Source organism: Symphalangus syndactylus, chromosome 6, assembly GCF_028878055.3.
Source record: "Symphalangus syndactylus isolate Jambi chromosome 6, NHGRI_mSymSyn1-v2.1_pri, whole genome shotgun sequence".
In the NCBI taxonomy this organism is placed as follows: domain Eukaryota; kingdom Metazoa; phylum Chordata; class Mammalia; order Primates; family Hylobatidae; genus Symphalangus; species Symphalangus syndactylus.
In genome coordinates, this window is record NC_072428.2 from 130,316,951 (window position 1) to 130,344,950 (window position 28,000).

General features: G+C 47.2%; 1 pseudogene; it reads left to right on the plus strand.

Annotated features, from left to right (window-relative positions):
* The first annotated feature begins 15,179 nt into the window (after positions 1-15,179).
* LOC129485088 (protein phosphatase inhibitor 2-like) lies at positions 15,180-15,983 on the plus strand (annotated as a pseudogene).
* The last annotated feature ends 12,017 nt before the right edge of the window (positions 15,984-28,000 follow it).

The window sequence follows — 28,000 nt, forward strand, 5'->3', positions numbered from 1 at the left end:
TTTTGGGACAGAGTCTCACTCTGTCACCCAGGCTGGAATGCAGTGGCGTGATCTCAGTTCACTGCAATCTCTGCCTCCGGGGTTCAAGCAATTCTCGTGCCTCAGCCTCCCGTGTAACTGGAATTACAGGCGTGTGCCACCATGCCCGGGTAATTTTTGTATTTCTAGTAGAGACAGAGTTTCATCACGTTGACCAGGCTGGTCTCGAACTCCTGACTTCAAGAGATCCGCCTGCCTCAACCTCCCAAAGTGCTGGGATTATGGCATGAGCCACCATGCCTGGCCTGTATCTGTTTCTTAAAGGAGCACCTCTGGCCTTTGGTGAGGCCTCCCTCCTGGCCTCATGGTCATCAGCAGACATCCAGATGAGGTCCAGCATTGTAGTGAGCATCTTGCAGATGGTGAGCTGCTCAGACCATGCCCACTTTGGTGTATTCGGGACTCTTAGCTATTCTCAAAGCACCCACTATCAGGCCAGATAAAGGTAACCTCTGGCTGCCTTCTGCATAGGAAGGCAGGAGCCCCCAGTACTGCAGTTCACGCAGGCTCCTAGAGAACTTTCCAGGGGACACCTAGCAATGCGCTTCTGGACAGCTACCCTGTCCAGAACCTTCCCCATGAGGGTGCACAGTCTGCTGCCCCTGGGAAGGAACAGCATCTCATCTTTTTTTGGATGCCACACTGGCTAGGATGTTTTCTGGCCCATGATCACTAGAAATGTTTGCCTGTAAGAGACCAAGCTCCAGGAACCCCCTGCTGCCTGCTGTATCTCACTATCTACAACATTCAAGCTTGACCCCAGAAAGTCCTCTTTTGACAGAAAACCGAATACCACATGTTCTCATCTGTAAGTGGGAGCAAAATGGTAACTCATGAACACAAAGAAGGGAACAACAGGCTGGGTGCAGCGGCTCACACCTGTAATCCCAGCACTTTGGGAGGCCGAGGCAGGAGGATCACCTGAGGTCAGGAGTTCAAGACCAGCCTGGCCAAATGGCGAAACCCTGTCTCTACTAAAAATACAAAAATAAGCCAAGTGTGGTGGCGCACACCTGTAATCCCAGCTACTCGGGAAGCTGAGGCACGAGAATCACTTGAACCTGGGAGGCGGAGGTTGCAGTGAGCCGAGATCACACCATTGCACTCAAGCCTGGGCAATAGAGCAAGACTGTCTCAAAAAAAAAAGAGGGAACAACAGACACTGGAGTCTACTTGAGGATGCAGGTGAGAGGAGGGAGAGGAGCAGAAAAGCTAACTACTGGGTACCAGGTTTAGTACCTGGGTGATGAAATAATCTGTAAAACCAACGCCCATGACATGAGTTCACTTGTGTAACAAACCTTCACATGTACCCCTGAACTAAAATAAAAGTTAAGAAAAAAATAGTCCTCTCCTGCATATGTCCCACACACCTTGCAGATGGTGACATCCCCTACTGTGATCTTGGTACACAAGGCAAACCCATAGCCAAATGTGTCCAACCTGAATTTCTTTCCAAAGCCCAGTCACTGGGTGTTCCCTTTTTTGCCATTGCTTACTTTTATTTTTGTTATTGTGAAGTTGTATATGTATATAAAACATATAAACAGGTTTAAAAAAACAAATTCAACCCTTATGTACTCATAACCTAGGCTATAAAATACAACCTTAGTAAAAACCTTAGGCATCTGTATTAGATCGCTAGGGTTGCCAATATCAAGGTACAGTATCACAAACTGAGGGGCTTATAACAACAGGAATGTATTCTCTTGCAGTTTGGAGGCTATCTGACATCATTGTATTGGCAGGGCCGTGCTCTCTTTGTTTTTTGGGTTGTTTTGTTTGTTTGTTTGTTTGTTTTTTGAGACAGAGTCTGGCTCTGTGGCCCACGCTGGAGTGCAATGGCACGATCACGGCTCACTGCAACCTCTGCCTCCCAGTTCAAGCAATTCTCCTGCCTCAGCCTCCCAAGTAGCTGGGGACTACAGGCATACAACACCATGCCCCTGGCTAATTTTTGTATTTTCTGGTGGAGACAGGGCTTCACCGTGTTGCCCAGGCTGGTCTCAAACTCCTGACTTCAGGTGATCCACCTGCCTTGGCCTCCCGGAGTAGTGGGATTACAGATGTGAACCACTGTGCCTGGCCAGGGCCGTGTTCTCTTTGAAGGCTCTTGGGGAGAGTCCTTCCTTAACTTTTCCTAACTTCTGATGACAGCCAACAATCCTTGTTGTTCCTAGGCTTGTAACTACATCACTCTAATTTCTGCCTCAATCGTCAGAGGGCCTCCTACCGTGTATCTATATCCAAATCTCTCTGTCCTTTCTCTTCTAAAGACAACAGCTACACTGGATTTAGGGCCCACCTTAATCTAATCAGCATGATTTCATCTTGATTTGATTACATCTGCAAAGACTCTATTTCCAAATAAAGTCACATTCACAAGTACTGTAGTGATAACAGTTTGGATCTGTGTCCTCCCCACTGAATCTCATGTTCAGTTGAAGTGTCCATTGTTGGAGGTGGGACCTGGCGGGAGGTGATTGGATCACGGAGGCAGATTTCTCATGAATGGTTTAGCACCGTCCTCTTGGTGCTGTCCTCATAATAGTGAGTGAGTTCTCGCAAGATCTGGTCATTTGAAAGTGTGGGGCACCCCCACCCCCACTCTTTCTCTGGCTCCTGCCTTCCCATGTGATGCCCCTGCTCCCCGTTCACCTTCCGCCATGACTGGAAGATCCCTGAGGCCTCCCCAGAAGCAGATGCTGCTATGCTTCCTGTACAGCCTGCAGAACTGTGAGCCAATTAAATCTCTTTTCTTTATAAATTATCTACTCTCAGGTCAGGTGCAGTGGCTCATGCCTGTAATTCCAGCACTCTGGGAGGCCGAGGTGGGTGGATCATTTGAGGTCAGGAGTTCAAGACCGGCCTGGCCAACACAGTAAAACCTCTTCTCTACAAAAATACAAAAATTAGCCCGGCATGGTGGCCTCTGCCTGTAATCCCAGCTGCTTGGGCGGCTGAGGCTGGAGAATCGCTTGAACCCAGGAGGCAGAGGTTGTAGTAAGCTGAGATCGCGCCACTGCCCTCCAGCCTGGGCAACAGAGCAAGACTTCATCTCCCCGCCAAAAAGAAAAGAATAAGTTAGATGCATGTGTTCAACCCACCATCTTCACCTGCAACCCTTTCTCTTGGTCCTACTTTCCATGGAGCTGTGTTGTTAAGATTCCTTTATTCACTCATTTGCCAAATAATTCCTGAGCTCCTGATGTCTGTGATGCTGGGACATCAAGAGGAACAAGGCTCTCTCAGCCTGGGAATAGCTTACACTCTAGTAGAGAAGACGGACAAGGAAATAGGTCATCACAATATAGGCAAGGATCTCCCGATGTCTGTTGAGAAGGCTGAGCCCTGGAGGATGCGAAGGAGTGAGGTGGGGATGGGGAGTCAATGGGACAGTGGCTCTGGGTCAATATCTCAAGTCCAGAAAGACGAGTTAATTATTGAAGGAAACAACATTAAGCATTGTTATCAAATTCAGATTGCCACTTTGATTCTGAAGGCCCAGGAAGGATAAAGCCTTAAGGCAACTGGGGAGCCATCAGCTGTCAGAGGGCGATGGAAGCCTTGGCTGGGGGAGCACAGCCAGGAAAAGTGTGGGAGTGAAGGACATGCTGGCCAAGGACTAGGAGAGACAACAGCAGCACCTGTGGGCTGAGCACAGTCTCCCCAAGGAGACTGAGGAGCAGAGCTGGCGAGGGAGGGGGATGGCACATACACCGATGACCACCATGAAGCTTTCAAAAAGTCCAGGCTTTCGAAAGGAACACGGAAACCAATACTGTATGATTCCACCTAGAGTTGTCACATTCATAGAAACACACAGTAGAATGGTGCTTGCCAGGGACTGTGGGAGGGAAGAGGAGGGGAGGCTTTGTTTAATGGGCACAGAGTTCCAGCTTTGCAAGATGGAAGAGCTCTGGAGATTGGTTGGCCAACAATGAGAATGAACTTAACACTACTGAACTGTACACCTGAAAATGGTTAAGATGGTCAATTTTACGTTGTGCATTTTCTACCACAATAAAAAATTTAAACAAATGTTTTTAAAAAGTAACACAAAAACCAGAGCCTACATTCCTTGATTCTTTACTCTTTTATGATTAGGACAACTCCGTGGACTAGCACCCCCATATAAGGGTCAAAGCTGGTGTCCCTCATCACCACTGGAGCATGAGAGGCTTTGTCTGCCCCCTCCTTAGCCATGAGCACTTCCGAGTACCACACCCCTGTAGACAGCCCTCTATGTGCACACCGAGCTTGCCATGCAGATGTGCTTCAAGCCAGGTCTCTTAGCATCCTCCCACAACTGCACGACTGCCGCTTTCCCATCATGCCTCTTAGAAAGAAATTCTGGCACCTGTCCTGTGAGTTAACCAGTACTCCAGTGTGTGCCGCCACTGCTGAAGCTTACCAATTGCTAAGGGCATCTGCTGTGACTCCAACAGTGCCAATACCCACTTTGGGTCCCGTGATGCAGCCTCTATAAATTCAGATGGACTCTTGCTGCCTTTTTTCACAAGGTGGACTTTCCACTCTGCTCCTGGGCTCTCTGGGTTGGCCCAGGTGGGGCATGGGGGTGATCTGGCTGGTGGGGCCAACCAAGAGGGTAAAACCACCTGAGAGGCCCAGGTGGACATGGGGCCTTGAGATGGGGTCTGGCTGCAGGGCCTGACTCTGGGTCAGCGCAAGAAAGTCCGAGGTTTTGCCCAAGAGTCATAGCATCATTAGAGCCGACACAGCACCTTCTGCCTGCCGAGTGCCCTTCTGAGCTCTTCACGTGCATGAACTCAATGAGTTCTCCCAGAAAACCTATGAGATCAGAACTAGTAAGTCCCATTTTATGGATGGAGAAACAGAAGCAAAACCAGGAGCTCTCTCTTGGCCCCATCTGTGGTGAGAATGAAGGTTGTTCTCAGCAATCACACCATCAGCATTCCAGAAAGCGTCAGCCTCACTAGGAAGGGACATACAGGGATTGGGAAGGGTCCCAGAAGAACCCTGTGGAGGGATTTGCATCACATCAATGCTGAACTCCGTCTCCTTAGAAAGGAAAGGAAGAGGCTCCAGGCTGACAAAGGGTGGGAGGTAGGAAGGAACTGGCCACACTGCCTGTAGTCGGGGTGCTCCTCTGGGCTTCTGATACATCATCAGGGGTTGGATGAGACCAGGCATTGCTTGTTCAATATCTCAAGCCCAGAAAGACAAGTGATCAGGTAATTCTTGAAGGAAACAATATTAAGCATTGCTATCAAATTCAGGCTGCCACTTTGATTCCACAGGTCACAACAAGGACAGAAAAAAAATTTGGATGGTATCTAAGTCTCCAGAAAAATAAAAGTTCCGTAGGCTGATGAAGATCTGAGTTCACCAGCTATGGAAACAAGATGGCAGATGATTCTTCAGACCTCTTTGTAATATTTTAAAGATGCAATAACAGCCCTCTATTAAAGATAAAAGAAGCAGAGGGAGGTGAAATTACTTGTTCAAAGTAACAGCCAGTGTGTGGCAGAGCTCCATCCAAATCCACAAAGTCAGGCTCTGAAATTGGCACCCTCGCCACTGTGCAACCACCACCGCAGCTGTCGGCCTTTGGGTGGAAAATCAGACAGGTGGCTGGGGAGCCAAGGGAGCCCAGAGCCCAGCTGGCGTCCATCATGGTTTGTGATCATTCAGCTGCATGAGGTGGAGCTCAGCAACCAGTGAGGTGGACTGTGGGCCTCGAGTTCAGCCCCAGAGAAGGGGCCTGGCCCAAGCCAGGCAGGGGTTGGGTACCAACTGCAGTCCCAGCAAAGGGTACCTGGGCCTCCTTGGCTTGGAGCCATTGCTCAGTTTATGTGCTGGGGCCCTGATGGGCTGACCTGAGAGGCAGGAGTGCTGGATCCCCAGGGCTATGATGCAGGCACTGGTTCTGAGTTAGATGGCAGCAAACACAGCAACGCGGGTGACCTGGTTGGCACCTGCCTTCTGGGTCAAGGAGGGTGACTTCATGGCAAAGACTCGTGGTTGGTGAAGATCAAGGAGTAAAGGGCACATGTGCAGGCAAGAGCACCAGTGGTCTCAGGACAGGGAAGGAAAGGGCACGCCACATGCACGGGCATTGACAGAGGTCCCAGCACAGGCATGGTGCCACTCCTCACTGGGTCAGCCACGCTTCTGCCTCGGGGCCTTTGTACTTGCTCTGCCTTGGCCTAGAGCCCTCTTCCCCAGATACCCCCACGACTCATCTCCTCACTCCCCTCAGGCCTGTGCTCAAAGGTCACCTTATCAGAGAGGCCTTCCCTTCAGAGACCTTCCCCACCACTTACCATCCCCTTCCCATAGAGACTGTGTTTCCCAGGGGTACTGCAGCAATCTCTTCTGTCCCACGTGTTCTTTCTCCAGCCCCTTGACTATGGGAACTTTGTGACTGCTTGGACCAACAGAATATGGTGCTAGACACAGTGCCCTCCAAGGCCAAACACAGTGTTCTTGGAACACTCTCCTCTTGAAGACCTCCTTCCAGATCCCAGCTGGCATGTTGAAAAGCCCAGGCCACATGGAGAGGCCACAGATAAGTATCCAGGTTGACAGCCCAGCTTGGCTCCCAGCTGACAGTCAACCTCTGCAGTCAACGGAGTGAGCCACTCAGATGTCCAGCCAGCAGATTCCTCAGATGACTCAAGGCCTGGCCAGCATCTGATGGCAACCACATGCAAAACCCCACAAGATCCACCCTGCTGAGCCCAGTCAACCAAAGAGCCATAAGAGATGAAACTGACTTGTTTTAGGCCAGTAAGTTTCGGGGTGGTATATTTCACAGCAACAGTTAACTGGAACATTTACTCGCTTAATTAATTTTTCGTAGCACTTATCACCACCTGACATTAGATCATAAGCTATTTGTTTCTTGTCTCTTTCTCTCTCTTGGTTTTGCTTACTGCTAGACTCTTTGCACCGAGAGCAGTGCCTGGCACATAGAAAGCTCTCAATACATATTCTCTGAATGGATGAATAAATCCAAAGACATTTGGTGAAAAATCTTAATGCAGTAGTCAATGTGATTTCATTTGTTCCTGGTAAGCCTAACGCTGGTTTGTTTCTGAGCATAGGCTGGGTGTCAGATTTGGTCGGATTTATTCATTAGCAACCATTTATTGAGTTTCTACTGTGTGGTAGGCCCTGGAGATAAATCAGTGAACAAAAGCAAAAATCCCTGCCCTCATTCTAGTGGCAGGGAGACAGGCAATAAACAAAAGACATAAGTAAAATTACTTGGTATATTGGAAGGGGAAAGATTGCAAAGAAAAGAAATCTGATGGCTGGGTACGGCAGCTCACACTTGTAATCCTAGCACTTTGGGAGGCAAGGCAGGCGGATCACCTGAAGACAGGAGTTTGAGACCAGCCTGGCCAACATGGTGGAACCCCATCTCTAATAAAAATACAGGCCAGGTGCGGTGGGTTATGCCTGTAATCCGAACACTTTGGGAGGCCGAGGCAGGCAGATCACCTGAGGTCGGGAGTTCGAGGCCAGCCTGACCAACATGGAGAAACCCTGTCTCTATTAGAAATACAAAAAATTAGCCAGATGTGGTGGCACATGCCTATAATCCCAGCTACCTGGGAGGCTGAGGCAGGAGAATTGCTTGAACCTGGGAGGTGGAGGTTGCAGTGAGCCAAGATCGTGCCATTGCACTCCAGCCTGGGCAACGAGCGAAACTGTGTCTCAAAAAAATAAAAAATACACATACAAAAAATTAGCTGGGTGTGGTGGTACATGCCTGTAATCCCAGCTACTCAGGAGGCTGAGGCAGGAAAATCACTTGAACCCAGGAGGCAGAGGTTGTAGTGAAGCAGGAGAATCACGTAAACCCAGGAGGTGGAGGTTGCAGTGAGCAGTGATTGCACCACTGCACCCCAGACTGGGTGACAGAGCGAGACTCTGTCTGAAAAAAAAAAAAAAAAAAGAAGGCCAGTGGAGCTGGCTAGAAGGAGCGAGGGAGGCAGGCAGGAGATGAAGTGAGAAAGGGAACCTGGGGCAGATCAGGAAGGGCCTTGAAAGACTCAAAAGGAATTTTCAGGCTTTGGGATAAGAACTTGCCAAAATCCACCAGATCCTCTGTGCCTGGAAGAGCTTCTCTTGTTCCTTCTCTACTGCCTCTGGCCCCAGGCGGTGCATGGTAGGCACTCGGGGAACCCTAGGTGAGTGAAGGAGCATCCCAGGGTCTTGGGGACAGGTCAGTTCCCTCCTCCTCCACCCTTCCTGAGACTCCTCCTTTCTGTATCTGCAGCCACCTGGCCAGCCTCTCCTCTGCTTGCTCCAAGTCTGCAAGCCACTTTGTTAAACTGACACCTCATTCTCTCTCTGGCAGCCACATAGTCTCCAACTTAATTCTGTCGTCGCACACTGCTCAGCCCAATATTGGTTATAACCTGAAACTCAGCCAACACCAAGACCCCTGGCCCGTTCCCATGTGTGCAGTGTGGACCAAAGAACCCCCGTGTGGTCTAACTCTTGTTCTTGGAACCTGGGATCCCGTGCTGCCATAGTTCATAGAGGCCTCACACTGCAGGCCTCCTCTGACCCCCACAATAACCTACTTCCATAATAACAGAAACTGTTTATGATACACTGATATCGTAAAAGAAGCAGGATGTAAAACTGCCCATTCAATGTGTTTCCCATTTCCTTAAAAGTTATTTGGGCCTAGAAACAAGACGGAGGAAATACACCAAAATGTTAACAGTTTTCTTGCTGATAGTGGTGGTATTTTTATTGATGTACTTTAAGCTTTCCTCTTTTTTTTTTAAACTGTGGCAATAAAAGATCATTTTCAGAACGCACTTATGAACTGTTATGCCTAGCTTGAATGCAGTGAAATAGCAGAAATCCCTTGAGGTGATAATCCAGGTGGGTTCAACACTGGACACTTGAAAATTCAGGTTTTATTTACGTTGCAAAAGGACTTCTCTGCATCACTTTCTAAAATTTCATTCACGGGCACTGATTTAGGATCCCAGTTACTGCACGAGTCAAGACCACTTGAAACAAAATTGCTTTTGCTAGATGCTCTGCATCCTATCCCTACCCCGACCCAACAGGACTTCAGTTATAGCATTTTAGGATGGGCAGCCAGGCTTATCACCCATTCCGAAGAAGTTCGTGTGTGTGTGTGTGTGTGCACGCGCGCGCGTGTGCGTGTTCATGTGTGTATGTGTTCATGTGTGTGTTCGTGTGTGTATTGTGTATCTATACATAGAACACATACACATGCTACTGGTTCTGTTTTTCTGGAGCACTCTGAACTAATGCACTAGTTCCTAGGGGAACACTCCCTGTAAAGGGGGTGTTCACGCAGATTGGCCATTTCTCAGGGACATCCCAGAAAGAGCCTTCTAAGGGCTGAAAGGCAGTGCAGTGTGGTGACCAACAGCAGGCTAGGGCCAGACTGCCTGGTCTGGAATCCCGACTTTGCCACTTACCTTTTTTTTTTTGAGATGGAGTCTCACTCTGTTGCCCAGGCAGGAGTGCGGTGGCACAATCTCGGCTCACTGCAACCTCCGCCTCCTGGGTTCAAGCAATTCTCCTGCCTCAGCCTCGCGAGTAGCTAGGATTACAGGCGCACATCACCATGCCCGGCTAATTTTTGTATTTTTAGTAGAAGTGGGTTTCACCATGTTGGCCAGGCTGGTCTCGAACCTCTGACCTCAGGTGATCCGCCTGCCTCAGCCTCCCAAAGTGCCAGAATTACAGGCGTGAGCCATCGCGCCTAGCTTGCCACTTACTTTCCTTTTTTTTAAAGACAGGGTCTCGCTCTGTCACCCAGGCTGGAATGCAGCGGCGCGATCTCAGCTCACTGCAACTTCCGCCTCCTAGGTTCAAGTGATCCTCATGCCTCAGCCTCCTGAGTAGCTGGGACCACAGGCACCCGCTACCATGCCCAGCTAATTTTTGTATTTTTTGTAGAGACGGGGTTTTACCATGTTGGCCAGGCTGATCTCAAACTCCTGACCTCAAGTGATCCACCCGCCTCAGCCTCCTAAAGTGCTGGGATTACAGGCATGAGCCACCGATCCCACCCCCAACTGTGTGACCTTAGGCAAATTGCTTAACCACTTGTGGTGGGCAGTATCATGGCCTCCCCAAAGATTCCCACGTTTGAATGCCTGGAACCTGGAAATACCTGACCTTCCCTAATAAACGGATGAAGGTTGCAGATGGAATTATGCTGGATCCACAATTTCACTAGCAAGAGCCTAACGGGGAAGTGAGAATACCATTAACAACTATATGCTATAAACACCAGAGAAGAATGGCCAACGGGGAGAAGACCCTAAGGTGGGGCGGGGCAGGGCAGGGCAGGTGGTGAAGAAGAACATGATTCCTAATCCCACCCTCACTTCTAGAAGCTCCGTCGAAATGGAGGAAAATGGACAAAACCCTTAGTGGTCCCATGGGGAGCTCCCAGTCCTGAGGCAGATGGGAGTGAAGCTGCAGCTCAGCCCATGGGTGCCCTCCAAAGGAAACCCCCCCACCCCACCCCACAGGCCCCAAGCCTTGCCCTATCCCAGAACCAGGTGCTGAACAGCGGGAGCAGCTGCAGCTGTTGCCCTGCAAATAAGGGCTGCTGGCCTGGTTAGGTACAGCCAACTCAGTCATCCACACTTCACAAGGTCTCAAAAGGGACAGCAGAAGCCCCACAGCTGGAGTTGCTGATGCCCTGTGCCTGAAACAGGGCCTGCTCAAGAACCATCCACCGATGCCAGAAGTAGTGGGCAAGCATGGCGGAAAACAGGATATGGGCAGGGTTTCAAAGAATCTCCCCATAAGATACTTACTGATTCCAAAGGGGACAAATAGTGACTTTGCAGTGGAGAAACCTGGAAGATATCACCTAATCCAAGGGACCAAAGTCAGCCAAGTCCAGGGAGGAGACACCTCTGACGGGACGCACTGAGAAGGGAACCACATCACTTCTCTGGTATTCTTGCCCAAAATGTATAACCTGAGTTTAACCTAAGGACACATTAAAAAAACCCGAGTAGATATTATACAAACTAGTTGGTTTGTACTCCTCAAAAGTGCCAAGGTCATGAAAGAGAAAGGCTGTGGGATGATTCCAGATTGGAAGGGACTAAACAGACAGAACTAAAAGCAGTGGGCTGGGCACAGTGGCTCATGCCTGTAATCCCAGCACTTTGGGAGGCCGAGGCAAGCGGATTACCTGAGGTCGGGAGTTCAAGACCAGCCTGGCCAACCTGGGGAAATCCCATCTCTACTAAAAAAAATACAAAAAATTAGCTGGGCCTGGTGGTGGGCACCTGTAATCCCAGCTACTTGAGAGGCTGAGGCAGGAGAATCGCTTCAACCTGGGAGGCGGAGGTTGCAGTGAGCCAAGATCGTGCCATTGCACGATAAATAAATCGTAATAATAAATAAATAAAAATAAAAAATAAAAGCAGTATGGGCTCCTGGATTGACTCTCGAACCTAAAAAAAGATATTAGTGGAATCAGAGGCAAAATTGTAACACATATGTAGATGAGTTAATGGTATTGTATCAATATTAACTTCCCGGTTTTTGGTGTTTGTTTGTTTGTTTGAGACGGAGTCTCACTCTGTTGCCCAGGCTAGAGTGCAGTGGCCCAATCTTGGCTCATTGCAACCTCTGCTTCCTGGGTTCAAGCAATTCTCATGCCTCAGCCTCAAGAGGTAGCTGGGATTACAGGTGTGTGCCACCACGCCCGGCTAATTTTTGTAATTTTAGTAGAGACGGGGTTTCATCATGTTGGCCAGGCTGGTCTCAGACTCCTGGCCTCAAGAGATCCACCCACCTTGGCCTCTCAAAGTTCTGAGATTACAGGCGTGAGCCACTGTGCCCAGCCAACTTCCTGGTTTTGATGATTGTGCTATGATTCCAGATTTTCTAAGATAACATTTGAGGAAGATGGGTGAAGAATATATAACTCTGTACTATTAATGCAGCTTTTTTATGTCTGAAATTATTTCAAAATGAACATTTAAAGCCTTAAAAATAAAGTAGCACAGACATAGCAGGCACTCAATAAATATTTGTTGAATTAGTAGAAAGAACCAAGGCCGAGTGTGGTGCCTCACGCCTGTAATCCCAGCACTTTGGGAAGCTGAGGCGGGTAGATCACCTGAGGTCAGGAGTTTGAGACTAGCCTGACCAACATGACCCTGCCGCTACTAAAAATGCAAAAATTAGCTGGGTGTGGTGGCGGGCGCCTGTAATCCCAGCTACTCGGGAGGCTGAGTCAGGAGAATCACTTGAACCCAGGAGGCAGAGGCTGCACTGAGCCGAGATAGTGCCACTGCACTCCAGCCTAGGCGACAAGAGTGAAACTCCATCTCTAAATAAATAAATAAATAAACGAACCCAGATCTCCCAGCAATGACAGCAGTCAGCCCCAGACAAACTCCTCCCCTTCTCCACCTTCACCAGCACTTCTGTGTACCCTTTATTGCAGCTGCGCATGATGACCTTCCAGAGCAGTGTGGTGGCTTCATTTCTGCCTTTCAAATCTCATGTAAATTCCTCTTCTGGCCAGCTCTACAGAGAAGAGGGTTCTGGGAAATGTAGTTCCAACTTAGCCCAATTGACACAATACAAACCACCACAGTCTACCCCCTGTCAACTTGGCATCCATCCATATATATATATTTTTTTTATTATTGTTTTTTTTTGAGAAAGAGTCTCACTCTGTTGCTCAGGCTGGAGTGCAATGGTTTTATCTTAGCTCACTACAACCTCCACTTCCCATGTTCAAGCAATTCTTGTGCCTCAGCCTCCCGAGTAGCTGAGATTATAGGGGTGCACCACCACACCTGACTAATTTTTGTATTTTTGGTAGAGATGGGGTTTCACCATGTTGGCCAGGCTGGTCTCGAACTCCTGACCTCAGGTGATCTGCCCACCTCGGCCTACCAAAATGCTGGGATTACAGGCAACAGTCACCAAGCCCAGCCTCATACATACTTTTTGAATCACATTAAACCTCCAAATAAAGACAATAGCAAAATCATGCATTCACCTTACAGGATACAATTATCTTTTATATCACCAAAAATACACTAACCATCTTTCCAGCAGAGAATGCAAAGCTGCATATCATTTTACCCATGTTTAGGTAATGTTCCTTCCTCTTCTAGCTGATCCCTTGTGGATATTCTGTAACTTGAATAATGAAACATAAAATTTACTTATTAGCACATCTCTTCCAGTAGTAGGGTAATGGGATGGAGGAAGGAAAGAAAAACATTGAATGAAATATATATGAATTATTCATATTAAAGTAAGAAGAAATGCTTATAACTACTATAGGCTTCGTTTATGTAGTTGGTCTCATGATTGTGACTGGTATTCTTAATCTTTTTCCTCAACTAGTCAACATCCCCTTCCCCCTCAACGCGAACCCTGAAGTAAGGATAAATTATAAGCGGTAAATGTGGTGGTTAAAACCAGCTTTTAAAATACTTGTTCACTGGCTGGACATGGTGGCTCACACCTATAATCCCAGCACTTTGGGAGGCCGAGGCAGGCAGATCACTTGAGGTCAGAGTTCAAGACCAGCCTGGCCAACATGGTGAAACCCTGTCTCTAGTAAAAATACAAAAAAAAAAAAAAAATTAACCAAGAGTGGTGGGCACGCCTGTAATTCCAACTACTTGGCAGGCTGAGGCAGGACAATCGCTTGAACCTGGGAGGCACAGGTTGCAGTAAGCTGAGATTGTGCCACTGCACTCCAGCCCTGAGACTCTGTCTCCAAAACAAACAAACAAACAAACACAGCTAGACAGATTCTTTGACTGATGGGGTGATTCAAACCTCCATTATTGAAGTGCTTGTGATATTAACAAACCTGCCTGAGTTCAATTGTAGTTTTCCATTATCTTCATTATATATATATATATATATATATATCTTTTAGAGACAGGGTCTTGCTGTGTCACACAGGCTGGAGTGCAGTGGCTCAATCATAGCTCACTGCAGCCTTGAACCCTGGACTCAAGGGATCCTCCCACCTCAGCCTCCTGAGTAGTTGGGACTACAGGTTTGCACCATGACACCCAGCTAATTTTTTGTATTTTTTTGTAGTGACGGGGTTTTCACTGTGTTTCCCAGGCTAGTCTTGAACAAATTAGCTCAAGCAATACTCTTGCCCTGGCTTCCCAAAGTGCTGGGATTACAGGCGTGAGCCACCATGACTACCCCCTATTATCTTTTATCACAGGACATCTCCCAAATGCCCAAATTCCAGACATACTCCTCCTTATCCACATTGTGAAGTAGCAGCCCCATTTCCTCTTGATCAGGATCAATTACCCCAGCCAAAACAGTAACCTTCTTGGCCTGTTAGTTCATTGACAGGAGGACCTCAAAGCCATCTGAACTTCCAGTTTCCCTTCCTTCCTTTTTTTTTTTTTTTTTAAAGGGTCTTTCTCCGTCTTCCAGACTGGAGTGCAGTGGCCGGATCTTGACTCACTGCAACCTCCGCCTCCTGGGTTCAAGCGATTCTCCTGCCTCAGCCTCCCAAGTAGCTGGGATTACAGGCACCTGCCACCATGCCCAGCTAATTTTTGTATTTTTAATAGAAACGGGATTTCACCATGTGGGCCAGGCTGGTCTCGAACTCCTGACCTCAGGGGATCCATCTGCTTTGGCCTCCCAAAGTGCTGGGATTACAGGCGGGAGCCACTGCGCCTGGCCTGAACTTCCAGTTTCATGGAAACATTGCTATGTTCCCTGATAGATGCACTCTTCTTTTGGGAACTGAGACTTCTAGGCCAGCAGAACCTAAAGTTGTAGGCATGGGAAAGAAAAATGTAACAGGTGCATAATTACAGGTAATGGTGAAAGAGACCCCTCCCTTCTCCACCCCCTGACCCCTGGCCCCATGAATCCGGCCATAGGTGAAATAGTGTCATATCTTGGTCACTGATTTAAAGCATAGACCACGGGTAAAGTGCTGGCCGCGAAGGGCGCGCGAGGAGCCGCCACCGGCTCAGCGTTGGCTCTGGCGTCGGGGTCGTTGTGTGGTGACAATCACTCCGGTAGCCGTTTCCGATACAGCATGTGTGGCCGCTTTAGCCCTGAGCGGGCTCCGCGGCTGCCTGGCGGGCTCGGCTAGTGCCTGATCCTTCTCTCCGCGGAGTCCACGCCAAGCAGCAACCCCGAGCCGACAGCCGGAGCGCCAGGCAAAGGCCGCCTCGACAGCCTTGCACCGGCCCATCAAGGGGATCCTGAAGAACAAGACTTCTACGACTCTCTATGGTGGCGTCGGCCGAAGAGGAGCTGAGCAAAAAATCCCGGAAGTGGGATGAAATGAACTTCCTGGCAACATATCATCTAGCAGACAAAGACTATGGCTTCATGAAAACTGATGAACCAAACACTCTCCTTACCATGGTGTGATGGGTGTTGATGGGGACGCGTGTAATGATACAGAAACCACTGAGGCCATGGCACCAGATAGCTTAGCTAAGAAATTAGCTGCTGCTGAAGGCTCAGAGCCCAAGTATCGGGTTCAGGAACAAGAAAGCAGTGGAGAGGAGGATAGTGACCTCTCACCTGAAGAACGAGAAAAAAAGCAACAATTTGAAATGAAAAGGAAGCTTCCCTTCAACAAAGGACTCAATATTAAATTAGCTAGACAACTAATTTCCAAAGACGTACATCACGATGACAAAGACGAAGAAACGTGAGAGAGTGCAGATGGAGAAAGCATGAATATGGAAGAATGAAAACAAAAGGGACCTACTACAAGCGACCAATGGCAAAACAAATCACAAAGTTCACAGAGGAGATTGGCTGAATGCTGCAGTCGTTTGTTAGATATAAACCCTGTTGCTTCTTGTTATCAACAATTCATGACTTAAGTACCAAAATGCATACCACTGATTATACATCACCAAGAATTAAATGATAACCTTAGAGACTGACTAGACTGAAAATGCCTAATTGATACATATATTCTTGTGCCTAGTACTTTCCCACAAATACAGTGTAGTATCATCAGTCCCAAACTGCATTACTTTTGTAAGAACACTGGTCAATTTGTATAAGAAAGTATACAGCTTTTTATGCTTTAGAGGTTAAACAATATCTTGGGGGGGGAACTAATTTATTTTCATCACTCTAAATGTGGTGGTAGCTTTTTTTTTTTTTTTTTTTTTTGAGAGGGAGTCTCGCTTTGTCACCCATGCTGGAGTGCAGTGGTGTGATCTTGGCTCACTGCAACCTCCATCTCCTGGGTTCAAGTGATTCTCCTGCCTCAGCCTCCCAAGTAGCTGGGATTAAAGGCATGTGCCACCACACCCAGCTAATATTTCTGTATTTTTAGTAGAGCTGGGTTTTTGCCCTGTTCGCCAGGCTGGTCTCGAACTCCTGACATCAAGGGATCTGCCTGCCTCGGGCTCCCAAAGTGCTAGGATTACAGGCATGAGCTACCGCGCCCGGCCAGTGTAGCTCTTACAAAGTTTGTTGATTTGTTTGTTTGTTTTTTAAATCAAAAGCCAATTGAACAACAGGATATATAGGCTGATAAATATTTGGGCTAAATAGTATTTTAACATTTGTCTTCAACTTGATTTGTCTATTTAATTGAAAAGGATTGTAAGAGTTACTGTTGCATTTTTTGGCCTACTATAACATTTAAAATTCCTGTTGAGTTTCTTTGTGTTTACAAGGAAAGGACTGAACTTTTTCTCATCAAAACTAGCTTTTTCCCCACAAATAAATTATCAGGTTAAACTTGAAAAAAAAAAAAGCATAGATCATACACCAGCTCTATAAGGTGTCGTCACCCTTATAGAGATGGTAGATGGTAGCTAGTCCTGTGAATCTTCAAAAGCTCATTCCATTGTTCTATTGGGCCAGCTGCTTCAGGGTGGTGGGAAACACGGTAAGACTAGTAAATTCCATGAGCAGGAGCCCGCTGACCCACTTAATTTGCTGTGAAATGACTTCCTTGGTCAGAAGTAATGCCATATGGCCTACCTTGACGGTGGGTAGGGCATTCTGTAAGTCCACTTACTGTGGCTCTGGCGGAAGTATTGTGGGTAGGGAAGGAAAATTCGTGTCCATAGTGTCTATTCCAGCAAGTACAAAGCACTTCCCCTTTCATAATGGAGGTGACCTGATGTAATTAACCTGCCACCAGGCAGCTGATTGGTCCTCTTGGGGAATGGTGCCATATTAGGGCCTCAGTATGGGCTGTGATCTGTTGTCATTTCAGGCTTGGAGGGTAGAAGACCAGGCTACTAAGCCCTTGCATCCCTTCTATTGCTGCTGCTATGTCCCCTTTGTTTGTGAGTTCATTGAGCAAGGACGGAGTGGCTGGAGAAAAAGGACTGAATGATGTCCACAGAATGAGTGTATCAATTAAGGGTTTAATCAGAGAGGCAGACCCATTAGGATACATATTTCTCTGTGTGTGTGTGTGTGTATTTGTTGTGCAAATTTGATCTTAGTGATTGTGAAGCTGGTTAAGCAACTGTGTGTATGTTGTCCTCCTGGATGGGATGTCTGATGCTAGAGAGTTAAGTTCACGGGGCAGGTGGTTAGGAGGGAAATTGATATAAATAGAGAAGATCAGGACAGCCTGTAACCTGCAAGCACAAGCTGGAACCAAGCAGCATGAACTGGAACCGGTGTCAGTCTCACTGCCCCTGACCTTGAGGGTCTGGATGTCCTGAAGAAGCCAGTGCCCATTGTCATGGAGCTGCCCCATCTGGCCCAGGAGTTGGAGAAGCTGAAGGAGGATCAGGGGAAGGTGGAGTAGATGCAGGCATGGCTGCCATCCACACTGACGAGGGGAGCCTGCAGGTTAAATGACAACAGGTAAATTACAAAATGGTGACTGCTTCACTTCCACCCTCCAATTCTCTCTTATGGCCCACCCTAACTGGAGACATAGCAGGAGGGGATTCTGAGAAACGGAGTTCAACACAGCCAGGCTGACATATTTTAAAGTCAGCACAACTGCTCCCTTCTCGAGTTGGCACCCACACACTCCTCTTTTCATCACACTTATCCTCCAGTTACGGACAGTAACAAAGTGATGCTTCCTCCTAACAGAATGCAGCCATCCCACAAATCCACACGCACCCTTTCCCCAGCAAAGATGCAAACTCCCTTTTTGTCTTCTTCTAGCTGATTCACACTCCCTTTTTGTGCATTTTATTATCACCCTTTAAACTGTATATAAACACATCATAAGCTTCTTCCTCACTGATTCACACTCCCCCTTTGAGATCCTATAACTGAAATACTGAGAGAGAAAGCTAATTTCTATTAACATGCCTTATGTTAGATGTTAAGGGGATAGGAGAGAGGAAGATAATGAAAATATTTAGTTAATTCATAAATACAAACATATTCGTATCAAAATCATTACTATAGCCCTCATTTCTGCCATTGGTCATGTGTCTGTAGTTGACATTGATAATTACTTGCCACCACCCGTTCCTCATTTCCTTTGTCCTCAGCAAGCACCTCAGCAGGTCATGGCCTCCTGCCTGGTGGGATCACCCAAACCTTCATTCTTGAAGGGTCTAAGCCTTTAGCAGTCTTGCCTGGATTGGGTTGTTGTCATTTGCCTTTGACTTTAAACACAGGGCACAGGAGATATAGGTGAAATCCTAATAAAGTTGCTGGTTAAGAGTAGTATATCAATATTAATCACTTAGTTCTGACAAATGTACCATGGTTATGTAAGATGTGAACATTAGGGGAAGCTGGGTGAAGGGCATATGGGAACTCTCTATACTGTCTTTGAAAATTTTCTGCAAATCTAAAATTATTCCCATCCCAAAAGTATGTACATCTATTATGCATCAATAAAAAATTATTTAAGTAAAATAACTGCCAAGATTAAAAGCTTTTATGTGTATCTTTCACAAAATAATAAGTCATAATCTAAAATAAAATAAAATAGGGGCCAGGCACAGTGGCTCACACCTGTAATCCCAGCACTTTGGGAGGCCAAGGCAGGCAGATCACTTGAGGTCAGGAGTTCGAGACCAGCCTGGCCAACATTCTCTACTAAAAATGCAAAAATTAGCCAGGCTTGGTGGTGGGCACCTGTAATCCCAGCTACTCAGGAGGCTGAGACAGGAGAATCACTTGAACCCAGGAGGCAGAGGTTGCAGTGAGCCAAGATCACACCATTGCACTCCAGCCTGGGTGACAGAGTGAGACTCTGTCTCAAAAAAAATTAAAAAAATAAATAAATACATAAATAAAATTTAAAATAAAATAAAATGGAGACAAATACCTCCTCTTAGGGTTGATGAGAGGATTCAGTGAGCTGGTGCCTGTAAAATGCTCACACAGAGCATGCGTTTAAAAGGTCAATAAATGGGCCAGGTGCAGTGGCTCACACCTGTAATCCCAGCACTTTGGGAGGCCAAGGTGGTCGGATCACCTGAAGTCAGGAGTTTGAGACCAGCCTGACCAACATGGTGAAACCTCATCTCTACTAAATATAAAAAATTAGCCGAGCATAGTGGCGCATGCCTGTAATCCCAGCTACTTGGGAGGCTGAAGCAGAATTGCCTGAACCTGGGAGGCAGAGGTTGCAGTGAGCCGAGATGGCATTGCACTCCAGCCTGGGCAACAAGAGCGAAACTCTGTCTCAAAAAAAAAAAAGGTCAATAAATGCAGGTTATAATAATAGTTGTTATACTCCCTCCGAACTCTTCTACCTCTCAAATTCTGTGAGCATTGCTACTTGGTGGTGGTGTACTCACAGTTTCAGTTTTGGGGAAAATGAAGCTGCAGCATGGCTCCACTTGCTGGTGTCCTACTAAAGATGACAGGTGGCATTTCTGTTCTTCACCTGCCCTCCTCCCTTTTTCTTTAAGACCACAAGAGGGCCAGGTGTGGTGGCTCGCACTTTGGAAGGCCAAGGCAGGTAGATTGCTTGAGCTCAGGATTTGGAGACCAGCCTGAGCAGTATGGTGACACCCCGTCTCTACAAAAAAATACAAAAATTAGCCGCGCGTGGTGGTGCATGCTTGTAGTCCCAGCTACTTGGGAGGCTGAGGTGGGAGGATCACTTGAGCTCAGGAGTCAGAGTTTGCAGTGAGCCGAGGGCATGCCACTGCACTCCAGCCTGGGCGACAGAGTGAGACCCTGTCTCGAAAACAAACAAATGAACAAACAAACCAATAAAAAAAACACAAGAAAGATTCTCAGACTAACATACAATGTCTCCAAGAATGTGAAAACCTCTTTGAAAAGCTTGAGAAGATTCCACACATCCCTCTTATCTTCTCTAGGCAGTACTCCTCCACCTCTCTTTATTTATTTATGTATTTATTTATCTATTTATTGCAAACCCCTTAGAGCTGGATATCTTCCTTTCCCAAAAGAAAAGTTGTCTACACCTGTGGTTTCCAGTCTTTTAAATGTCACCTTTAAAAAAGGAAGGGGGCTGGGAGTCACTTCTAGTTGCCAATTTGTTATTTAATACACAAGGGAGGTTTTTGTTTTTAAATCCCAAATATACTGTTATTATCACCAACATTTTATTAAAATGCCATCAAAAGAAAGGGCATCTTACCACCGGAAAAAAAAAAAAAAAAGATAAGAGGAGCAGAATCTCAGAATAAAGTGTCCTTGCAAATAAACACCATAATTGGCAACTTACTCTGACAGGTCAAAAAATTTTCAAAATCAGAATGTTCTAAAAAAAAAATCAAGCAAAAGAAATTGCAGCATAAAATATTATCCTAAGATGTGGCATTGCATTTTCATGTTTAAATTGTGAACACTGCATACAAGTGAAAGAGTGCATATGATGTGGATATCTACAGTTTTAAAGAATGATAATAAAACACACAGCACATAATACAGAACTCTCCTGGTACCCTGGTACCTTGGAAGGCCCTGGTGCTCCTCCCCACCTTCCTTTCTAGCTCCTGGAGAACACTGCCATCCTGTGTATTTATTAATCACTTCCTGTATTCTCTCTCTCTCTCTCTCAACATATATATGTTTTGTTGTTGTTGTTTTGTTTGTTTGTTTTTGAGACAGAGTCTTGCTCTGTCACCCAGGCTAGAGTGCAATGGCACCATCTTGGCTCACTGAAACCTCCGCCTCCCGGGTTCAAGTGATTCTCCTGCCTCAGCCTCCCAAGCAGCTGGGACTACAGGTGTGTGTCACCACATCCAGCTAATTTTTGTGTTTTTAGTAGAGACAGGGTTGCACTATGTTGGCCAATCTGGTCTCTAACTCCTGACCTGGTGATCCGCCAGCCTCGGCCTCCCAAAGTGCTGGGATTACAGGCGTGAACCACCATGCCCGGCCTCCATATTTTACTACCTATGTCTCAACCCAGGAACAAGGCATTAATTAGTTTGGCCTCTTTTTACTGTTGTTTTCTCTTTGTTTGTTTTGAGATGGAGTCTCACTCTGTCGCCCTGGCTAGAGTGCAGTGGCGAGATCTTAGTTCACTGCAACCTCCGCCTCCTGGGTTCAACCAATTCTCCTGCCTCAGCCTCCCGAGTAGCTGGGATTACAGGTGCTCCCCACCACGCCCGGCTATTGTTTGTTTTTTTGAGGCAGAGTTTCGCTCTTATTGCCCAGGCTGGAGTGCAGTGGTGTGACCTCAGCTCACTGTAACCTCTGCCTCCTGGTTCAAGCGATTGTCCTGCCTCAGCCTCCTGAGTAGCTGGGATTACAGGCATGCACCACTATGCACAGCTAATTTTGTATTTTTACTAGAGACGGGGTTTCGCCACGTTGGCCAGGCTGGTCTTGAACTTCTGACCTCAGACGATCCACCCACCTCGGCCTCCTAAAGGGCTGGGATTACAGGCGTGAGCCACCGCACCCAGCCATGTTGTTTTTTTTTAGAGGTGGGGTCTTGCTATGTTTCCCAGTGGCTGCCCATCAGCATAATCATAGCTCACTGTAGCCTTGAACTCCCGGGCTCAAGCAATTCTCCCACTCAGCCTCCTGAGCAGCTAGGACTACAGGCATGCACTACCACACCCAGCTTGCTTTTACTGTTTCTGTGAAAGGAATCATGTTGTATATGACTTGCTTCTTTGTCCCCCCCTCAAAATAATGGTTTTCTGTTTTGTTGTTGTGGTGGTGGTTGTTGTTCTTTTTATTTTGATGAAGTCTCGTTCTGTTGCCCAGACTGGAGTGCAGTGACACGATCTCAGCTCACTACAATCTCCGCCAACCAGGATCAAGCAATTCTCCTGCCTCAGCCTCCAGAGTAGCTGGGATTACAGATGCTCACCCCAGCTGATTTTTGTAGTGTTAGTAGAGATGGGGTTTCACCATGTTGGCCAGGCTGGTCTCAAACCCCTGACCTCAAGTGATCCACATGCCTCGGCCTCCCAAAGTGCTGGAATTACAGGCAGGAGCCACCGCACCCAGCCCCCACTCAAAATAATGGTTTTCTTGATTGATTCCTGGTTCACTGATTGCCATTTTCTCCCTGAGTCCTCACATGGCTGAACTGGTGACGGAGCTCATTGGGGGTTAGGATTTTTACATATGAATTTGGTGGGGCACACAAACATTCAGACCATTCCAGGACTGGGACTGCAGGTGCAGGCCACCATACCTGGCTAATTTTTGTATTTTTAGTAGACAGGGTTTCACTATGTTGGCCAGGCTGGTCTTGAACTCCTGACCTTGTGATCCACTCACCTCGGCCTACGAGGGCTCACCAGAGCCCTGTGAGGAGGAGCTGGAATGGCCACTTTATTTATGCAGCAGTCATTGCTGAAAACCCAGTTTCACCCACACTTGTGGATGGAGAGGGAAGCAAAGCTCCCTCTTTTTGCAACTTGTGGGTAACAGCCTCCAGGTTACCCTCGTTTTGCAACTTGTGGGTAACAGCCTCCAGGTCTCCAGTGGTTTCTATGGGGCAGGCAGTCCAGGGGCCCTAATGTGGGCTTCAAGGGCTGGTCACCAGCCGATCACCCACTGGGGTAGCCCAACTTCAGGCTCTGGTCACCACCCAGCGGTTGGAAAATCACCTTCAAAGGTGCTGTGAGCAGGTGAACTTCACAGACCCACGTGAGAGCATGGGCTGGCCTTGGGAACTGCTGCCCTGTTGGTTAATAGCCCAGTAGGTGAACAGGATAGGCCTAGGCTACTTTTACCAGATCCCTGGATCTCTCTAAAAAAAAGATCCTGACGATACCCCTCTCTAGATCCTTTCTAGAAATGCAGAATCAAATGCCATACCAGGGGACGAATGAATCTGAATCTTGCTTTTTTTTTTTTTTTTTTTTTTTTAAGATAGGGTCTCACTCTCGCCCAGGCTGGAGTGCAGTGGTGCAATTATATAATAGCTCACTGCAGCTCCGATACCAACCCCACCAACCCCGGAGCTCAAGAGATCCTCCCACCTCAGCCTCCTGAGTAGCTGGGACTACAGGCATGTGTCACCACGCCCAGTTAATTTTTTTTTTTTTTTTGTAGAGACCGGATCCCCCTGTCTTGCCCAGGCTGGTCTCAAACTCCTGGGCTCAACTGATACTCCCTCCTCAACCTCCCAAAGTGCTGGGTTTATAGGCGTGAGCCATTGCACCTGGCCTGAATTTTGCATTTTAATAAGATCCCAAGTGACCTGTATCCACGTCCAAGGTTGGGAAGGACTGGCCTACATCTTTCATTGTGTGTGTATTTTTAAATAAATGTTTTTATTAAAATAGAACACACATACAGAATCATTTGATAAATTATCACAAAGTGAATCCATAGAGGCATCCAGCCCCCAGATTAAGAAATAGAATAGGGCTAGGGTTAATAGCACCCTAGAAGTTCTCTTTCCCAGACACTCACCCCCAACTCTGGTCCCCAAAGATAACCAATATGCTCACTTCTAATGGCATAAGTTAATTTGATCCACATTTGTTCTTCATATACATGGAATCGCATTGCACGTATTTTTTTGCGTCTGGCTGCTTTTGTTTGTGAGATTCTAAATCCCTCACTAGGAACCCCAGCTTTCCACTGTGTACTTACACATTTTATACTGCTCTCTCGTGTTTCCTGAGTCTTCCATCCCCAGAAAACTGTAAAGTCAAGGAAAGCCCATTTTATCCAAATAAATATTTAGCGAGCACCCACACTATGCCAGGATTGTGGGGGGCTGAACCCCAACATGTGTTGCCAAATCGAGAGTTCCATGTCATGTGAGGCATCTTGCCTAAGTAGTTTTCAGGGATGTGGAAGATTCACGTTGGTATGTGAATTCAGTCTCTGAAAGGAATTTATTACCTGCCCTAAAGACACCCCAAACTGCAGTTTAGCACACAGCTAACAAGTGACAGCAGGCTTCTCGCTTATGTCTTTAGAACACATCATAAAACCTAGTTCCCAGGAGCTTCTGTCTCGATGATTTCTACTTTTCTTCAAGTGTTATTTGGTTAAATATTGAGATTCCCTCAGCTAAAAGTTATAACTCTCTCAGAAAGCCCTTGACGCTTGTTCTTCTCAGGGTTTCCAGAAATAAATTATGCATGGAGACTTTCCCTATTGATGGTTGTGGCACTTAAGCCCTCTTGTTTAATTGTTTAATTTTAAAAATATTTTTGAGACAGGGTCTCACTCTGCCGCCCAGGCTGGAGGGCAGTGGTGCAATCATGGCTCACTGCAGCCTCAATCTCCAGGGCTCAAGTGATCCTCCCACTTCTCAGCCTTCCCAGTAGCTGGGACTACAGATGCGTGCCACCACACCTGGCTAGTTTTTGTATTTTTTGTAGAGACAGGGCTTTGCCATGTTCCCCAGGCTTGTCTTGAACTCCTGGGCTTAAGTGATCCACCCGCCTCCATCTCCCAAAATGATAGGATTACAGGCATCAGCCACCGTGCCTGCCTTCTTGTTTGATTTGTTCACTGTCAGCGTTGCTATGAGACCAATAGTCAGTCACCTTCTTTCTGGGCCTTGACTTTCTCATCTCTGAAAAGGAAGAAATGTATTACATCAGAGGTTTCTAACCTGAAATCCCTGGATCTCCCAGGGAATCCATTAATCCCTGGAAATTATATGGAAGATTATGCATGTGTGTTTTTGAGGGGAAGGGAGGCCGGAATAACTACCCCCAACCCCTCCCAAAATTAAACACCATCATGCTCAGTAATCCCCAATAACTTTTTTTTTTTGAGACAGAGCCTCCCTCTGTCACCCAGGCTGGAGTGCAGTGGCGCAATCTCGGCTCACTGCAACCTCCACCTCCCAGGTTCAAGCGATTCTCCTGCCTCAGCCTCCCGAGTAGCTGGGATTACAGGCACCTGCCACCACACCCGACTAATTTTTGTATTTTTAGTAGAGACAGAGTTTCCCCATGTTGGCCAGGCTGGTCTCAAACTCCTGACCTCGAGTGATGTGCCTGCCTTGGCCTCCCAAAGTGCTGGGATTACAGGTGTGAGCCCCCACATCCAGCCCCCAAGAACATTTTGTAGCACTATCATTCCACAATCATGTGGCTACTTGTGTCAGCTGCAGAGCGTCATTTTTTGCTAAGTGTCTGGTTCCAGCTGAATCTTAAGAAAAGGTGATTCACTTTGCCTTTTTCCTTCCATAAGTTTTTCTGCCCTAACAGAAAGAATACTGTAAAAGTGCAGCACCTCGTAATAGCGTCGCCCTCTGATCTCTTCAGGTGAAGGTCATTTCATTTAAAATAGCAAGGTCCTGAATCACGTCCACCAATTTTCATATAACCTCAATCTGGGTCCTGTTGTATTTGGCTGGCTTGTTTTCTAAATGCTGTAGCTATTCTAACTCTCAGAACGTGTCTGCAGGTCTGGTTCTCATAACCAAATGGATGGGAGACGGGAGCATACCAGTATATTCGGAACAATTCAACAATCCAATTTTCTCTACCCAGAGAAATAGCTCTGCAGCAGCCCCGAATGGCTACACATGCCAGGTTTGCCTAATTGGACATGGGTGTTAGCCCATCACCTAAGCAAAGGAGGGAAGCAGAACCCTCCCTGCCTGTCATGTTCAGAGCTCATTAGTTCCCACACGATCACATTAGGTTACAGATTTTCTGTGTGCCGGTTCCCCGGCGGTACCCTAGCAACAAGTTGAGCCAACAGTTTTCATTACAAACTGCCTTGGTCAGTATAAAGGAACCATCTTACATTTCTTCCAGAGAGCAAAACATGCTAGACTCTTAGTGTTCTTAATAATTAGCTTCACTGCAGATGAAAGAGGTGGTTTCAGAACTCATCCTCTTCCTAAAATATATATTTCTCTGTTCTTAGTTCTCTAAAGAAATAGAGCTCCATGGCCTAGAGCAGTGCCTCATGCCTATAATCCCAGCACTTCGGGAGGCCGAGGCGGGTGGATCACCTGAGGTCAGGAGTTCGAGACCAGCCTGACCAATATGGTGAAACCCCATCTCTACTAAAATTACAAAAAGTTAGCTGAGCATGGTGGCATGCGCCTGTAGTCCCAGCTACTCAGGAGGCTGAGACAGGAGAATCTCTTGAACTCGGGAGGCGGGGAGGTTGCAGTGAGCCGAGATTGCACCACTGCACTCTAGCCTGGGCGACGGAGCGAGACTGCATCTCAAAAAAAAAAAAAAAAAGGAAAAAAGAAATAGAGCTCCGTGATCAACCTTTGTGACTCCAAGTGTGGCCCATGAACCAACCACAGCAGCATCATTTGGAGATTGCTAGAAATGCAAACATCTCAGCCCCACTCCAGACCACCTGGGCTAGAATCTGCACTTTAACCAGATCTTCAGGTGACTCACAATGGTAGGCACGTGCAAATTCGAAAAGTACTCCAGAGAAATCACCCAAAGCACCACTAGTAGACAGTATCTGCCTTATATCTGTGACCTTCTAGCAAGTAATTCCTGATCACTAAATGTGAGCCTCCTTCCTTCTCCCTCTTAAAACCCAGGGCACCACCAGAGAAGCTTACAGGGAGGAAGGGAAGGAGAAACAGGCCCACAAGATGAGGAACTTGGAGAGAGAAGGAGTAATGAAGACGGAGGAGTGAAAAATGAAAGGGCTTGGGGTGGCCTTCAGAGCCTCCCTATAAGGGGTTCTAGGCCTTCAGGGTGTTCTCTGTAGTCACACGCTGCCTCCTAGAGTTACCTAGTTAATAGTCTCTAAATAGGACTCACTTTTTAACTTTGATGACTTTTGAAAAGAAAGTGCATGTCTCAGGTTTTATGTGCATGTTATAATTTTTCTTTTTTTTTTTTTTTTTTTTTGAGACAGAGTCTCGCTCTGTCACCCAGGCTGGAGTGCAGTGGCGCGATCTCGGCTCACTGCAAGCTCCGCCTCCCGGGTTCACGCCATTCTCCTGCCTCAGCCTCTCCGAGTAGCTGGGACTACAGGCGCCTGCCACCACGCCCGGATAATTTTTTGTATTTTTAGTAGAGACGGGGTTTCACCGTGTTAGCCAGGATGGTCTCGATCTCCTGACCTCGTGATCCGCCCGCCTCGGCCTCCCAAAGTGCTGGGATTACAAGCGTGAGCCACCGCGCCCGGCCTATAATTTTTCTTTTTGAGACAGGGTGTCACTCTGTTGCCCAAGCTGGAGTGCAGTGGCACTATCTCAGTTCACGGCAACCTCTGCCCCCCAGGCTCAAGCCATCCTCCCACCTCAGCCTCCCAAGTAGCTGGGACTACAGGCGTGTGCCACTACACCTGGCTAATTTTTGTGTTTTTGTAGAGCCAGAATTTTGCCATGTCACCCAGGCTGGTCTCCTGGGCTCAAGTGATCCACCCACTTTGCCCTCCCAAAGTGCTGGGATTACAGGTATGAGCCACCATGCCCAGCCATATTTTTTTCTAATACACATTAAAATAAATTCGTGGTTATTAACATTTTGTGAAGTGTTGTTTGTAACCACTGCAGACGATCCCTGGGGACACCTAATCTGGAAGAATGATAGTCCAAGTGGTGCAGAAAGTCCCCTGAGAGCTGACACAAAATCTACAAGGCTGGTTCTATATCCTC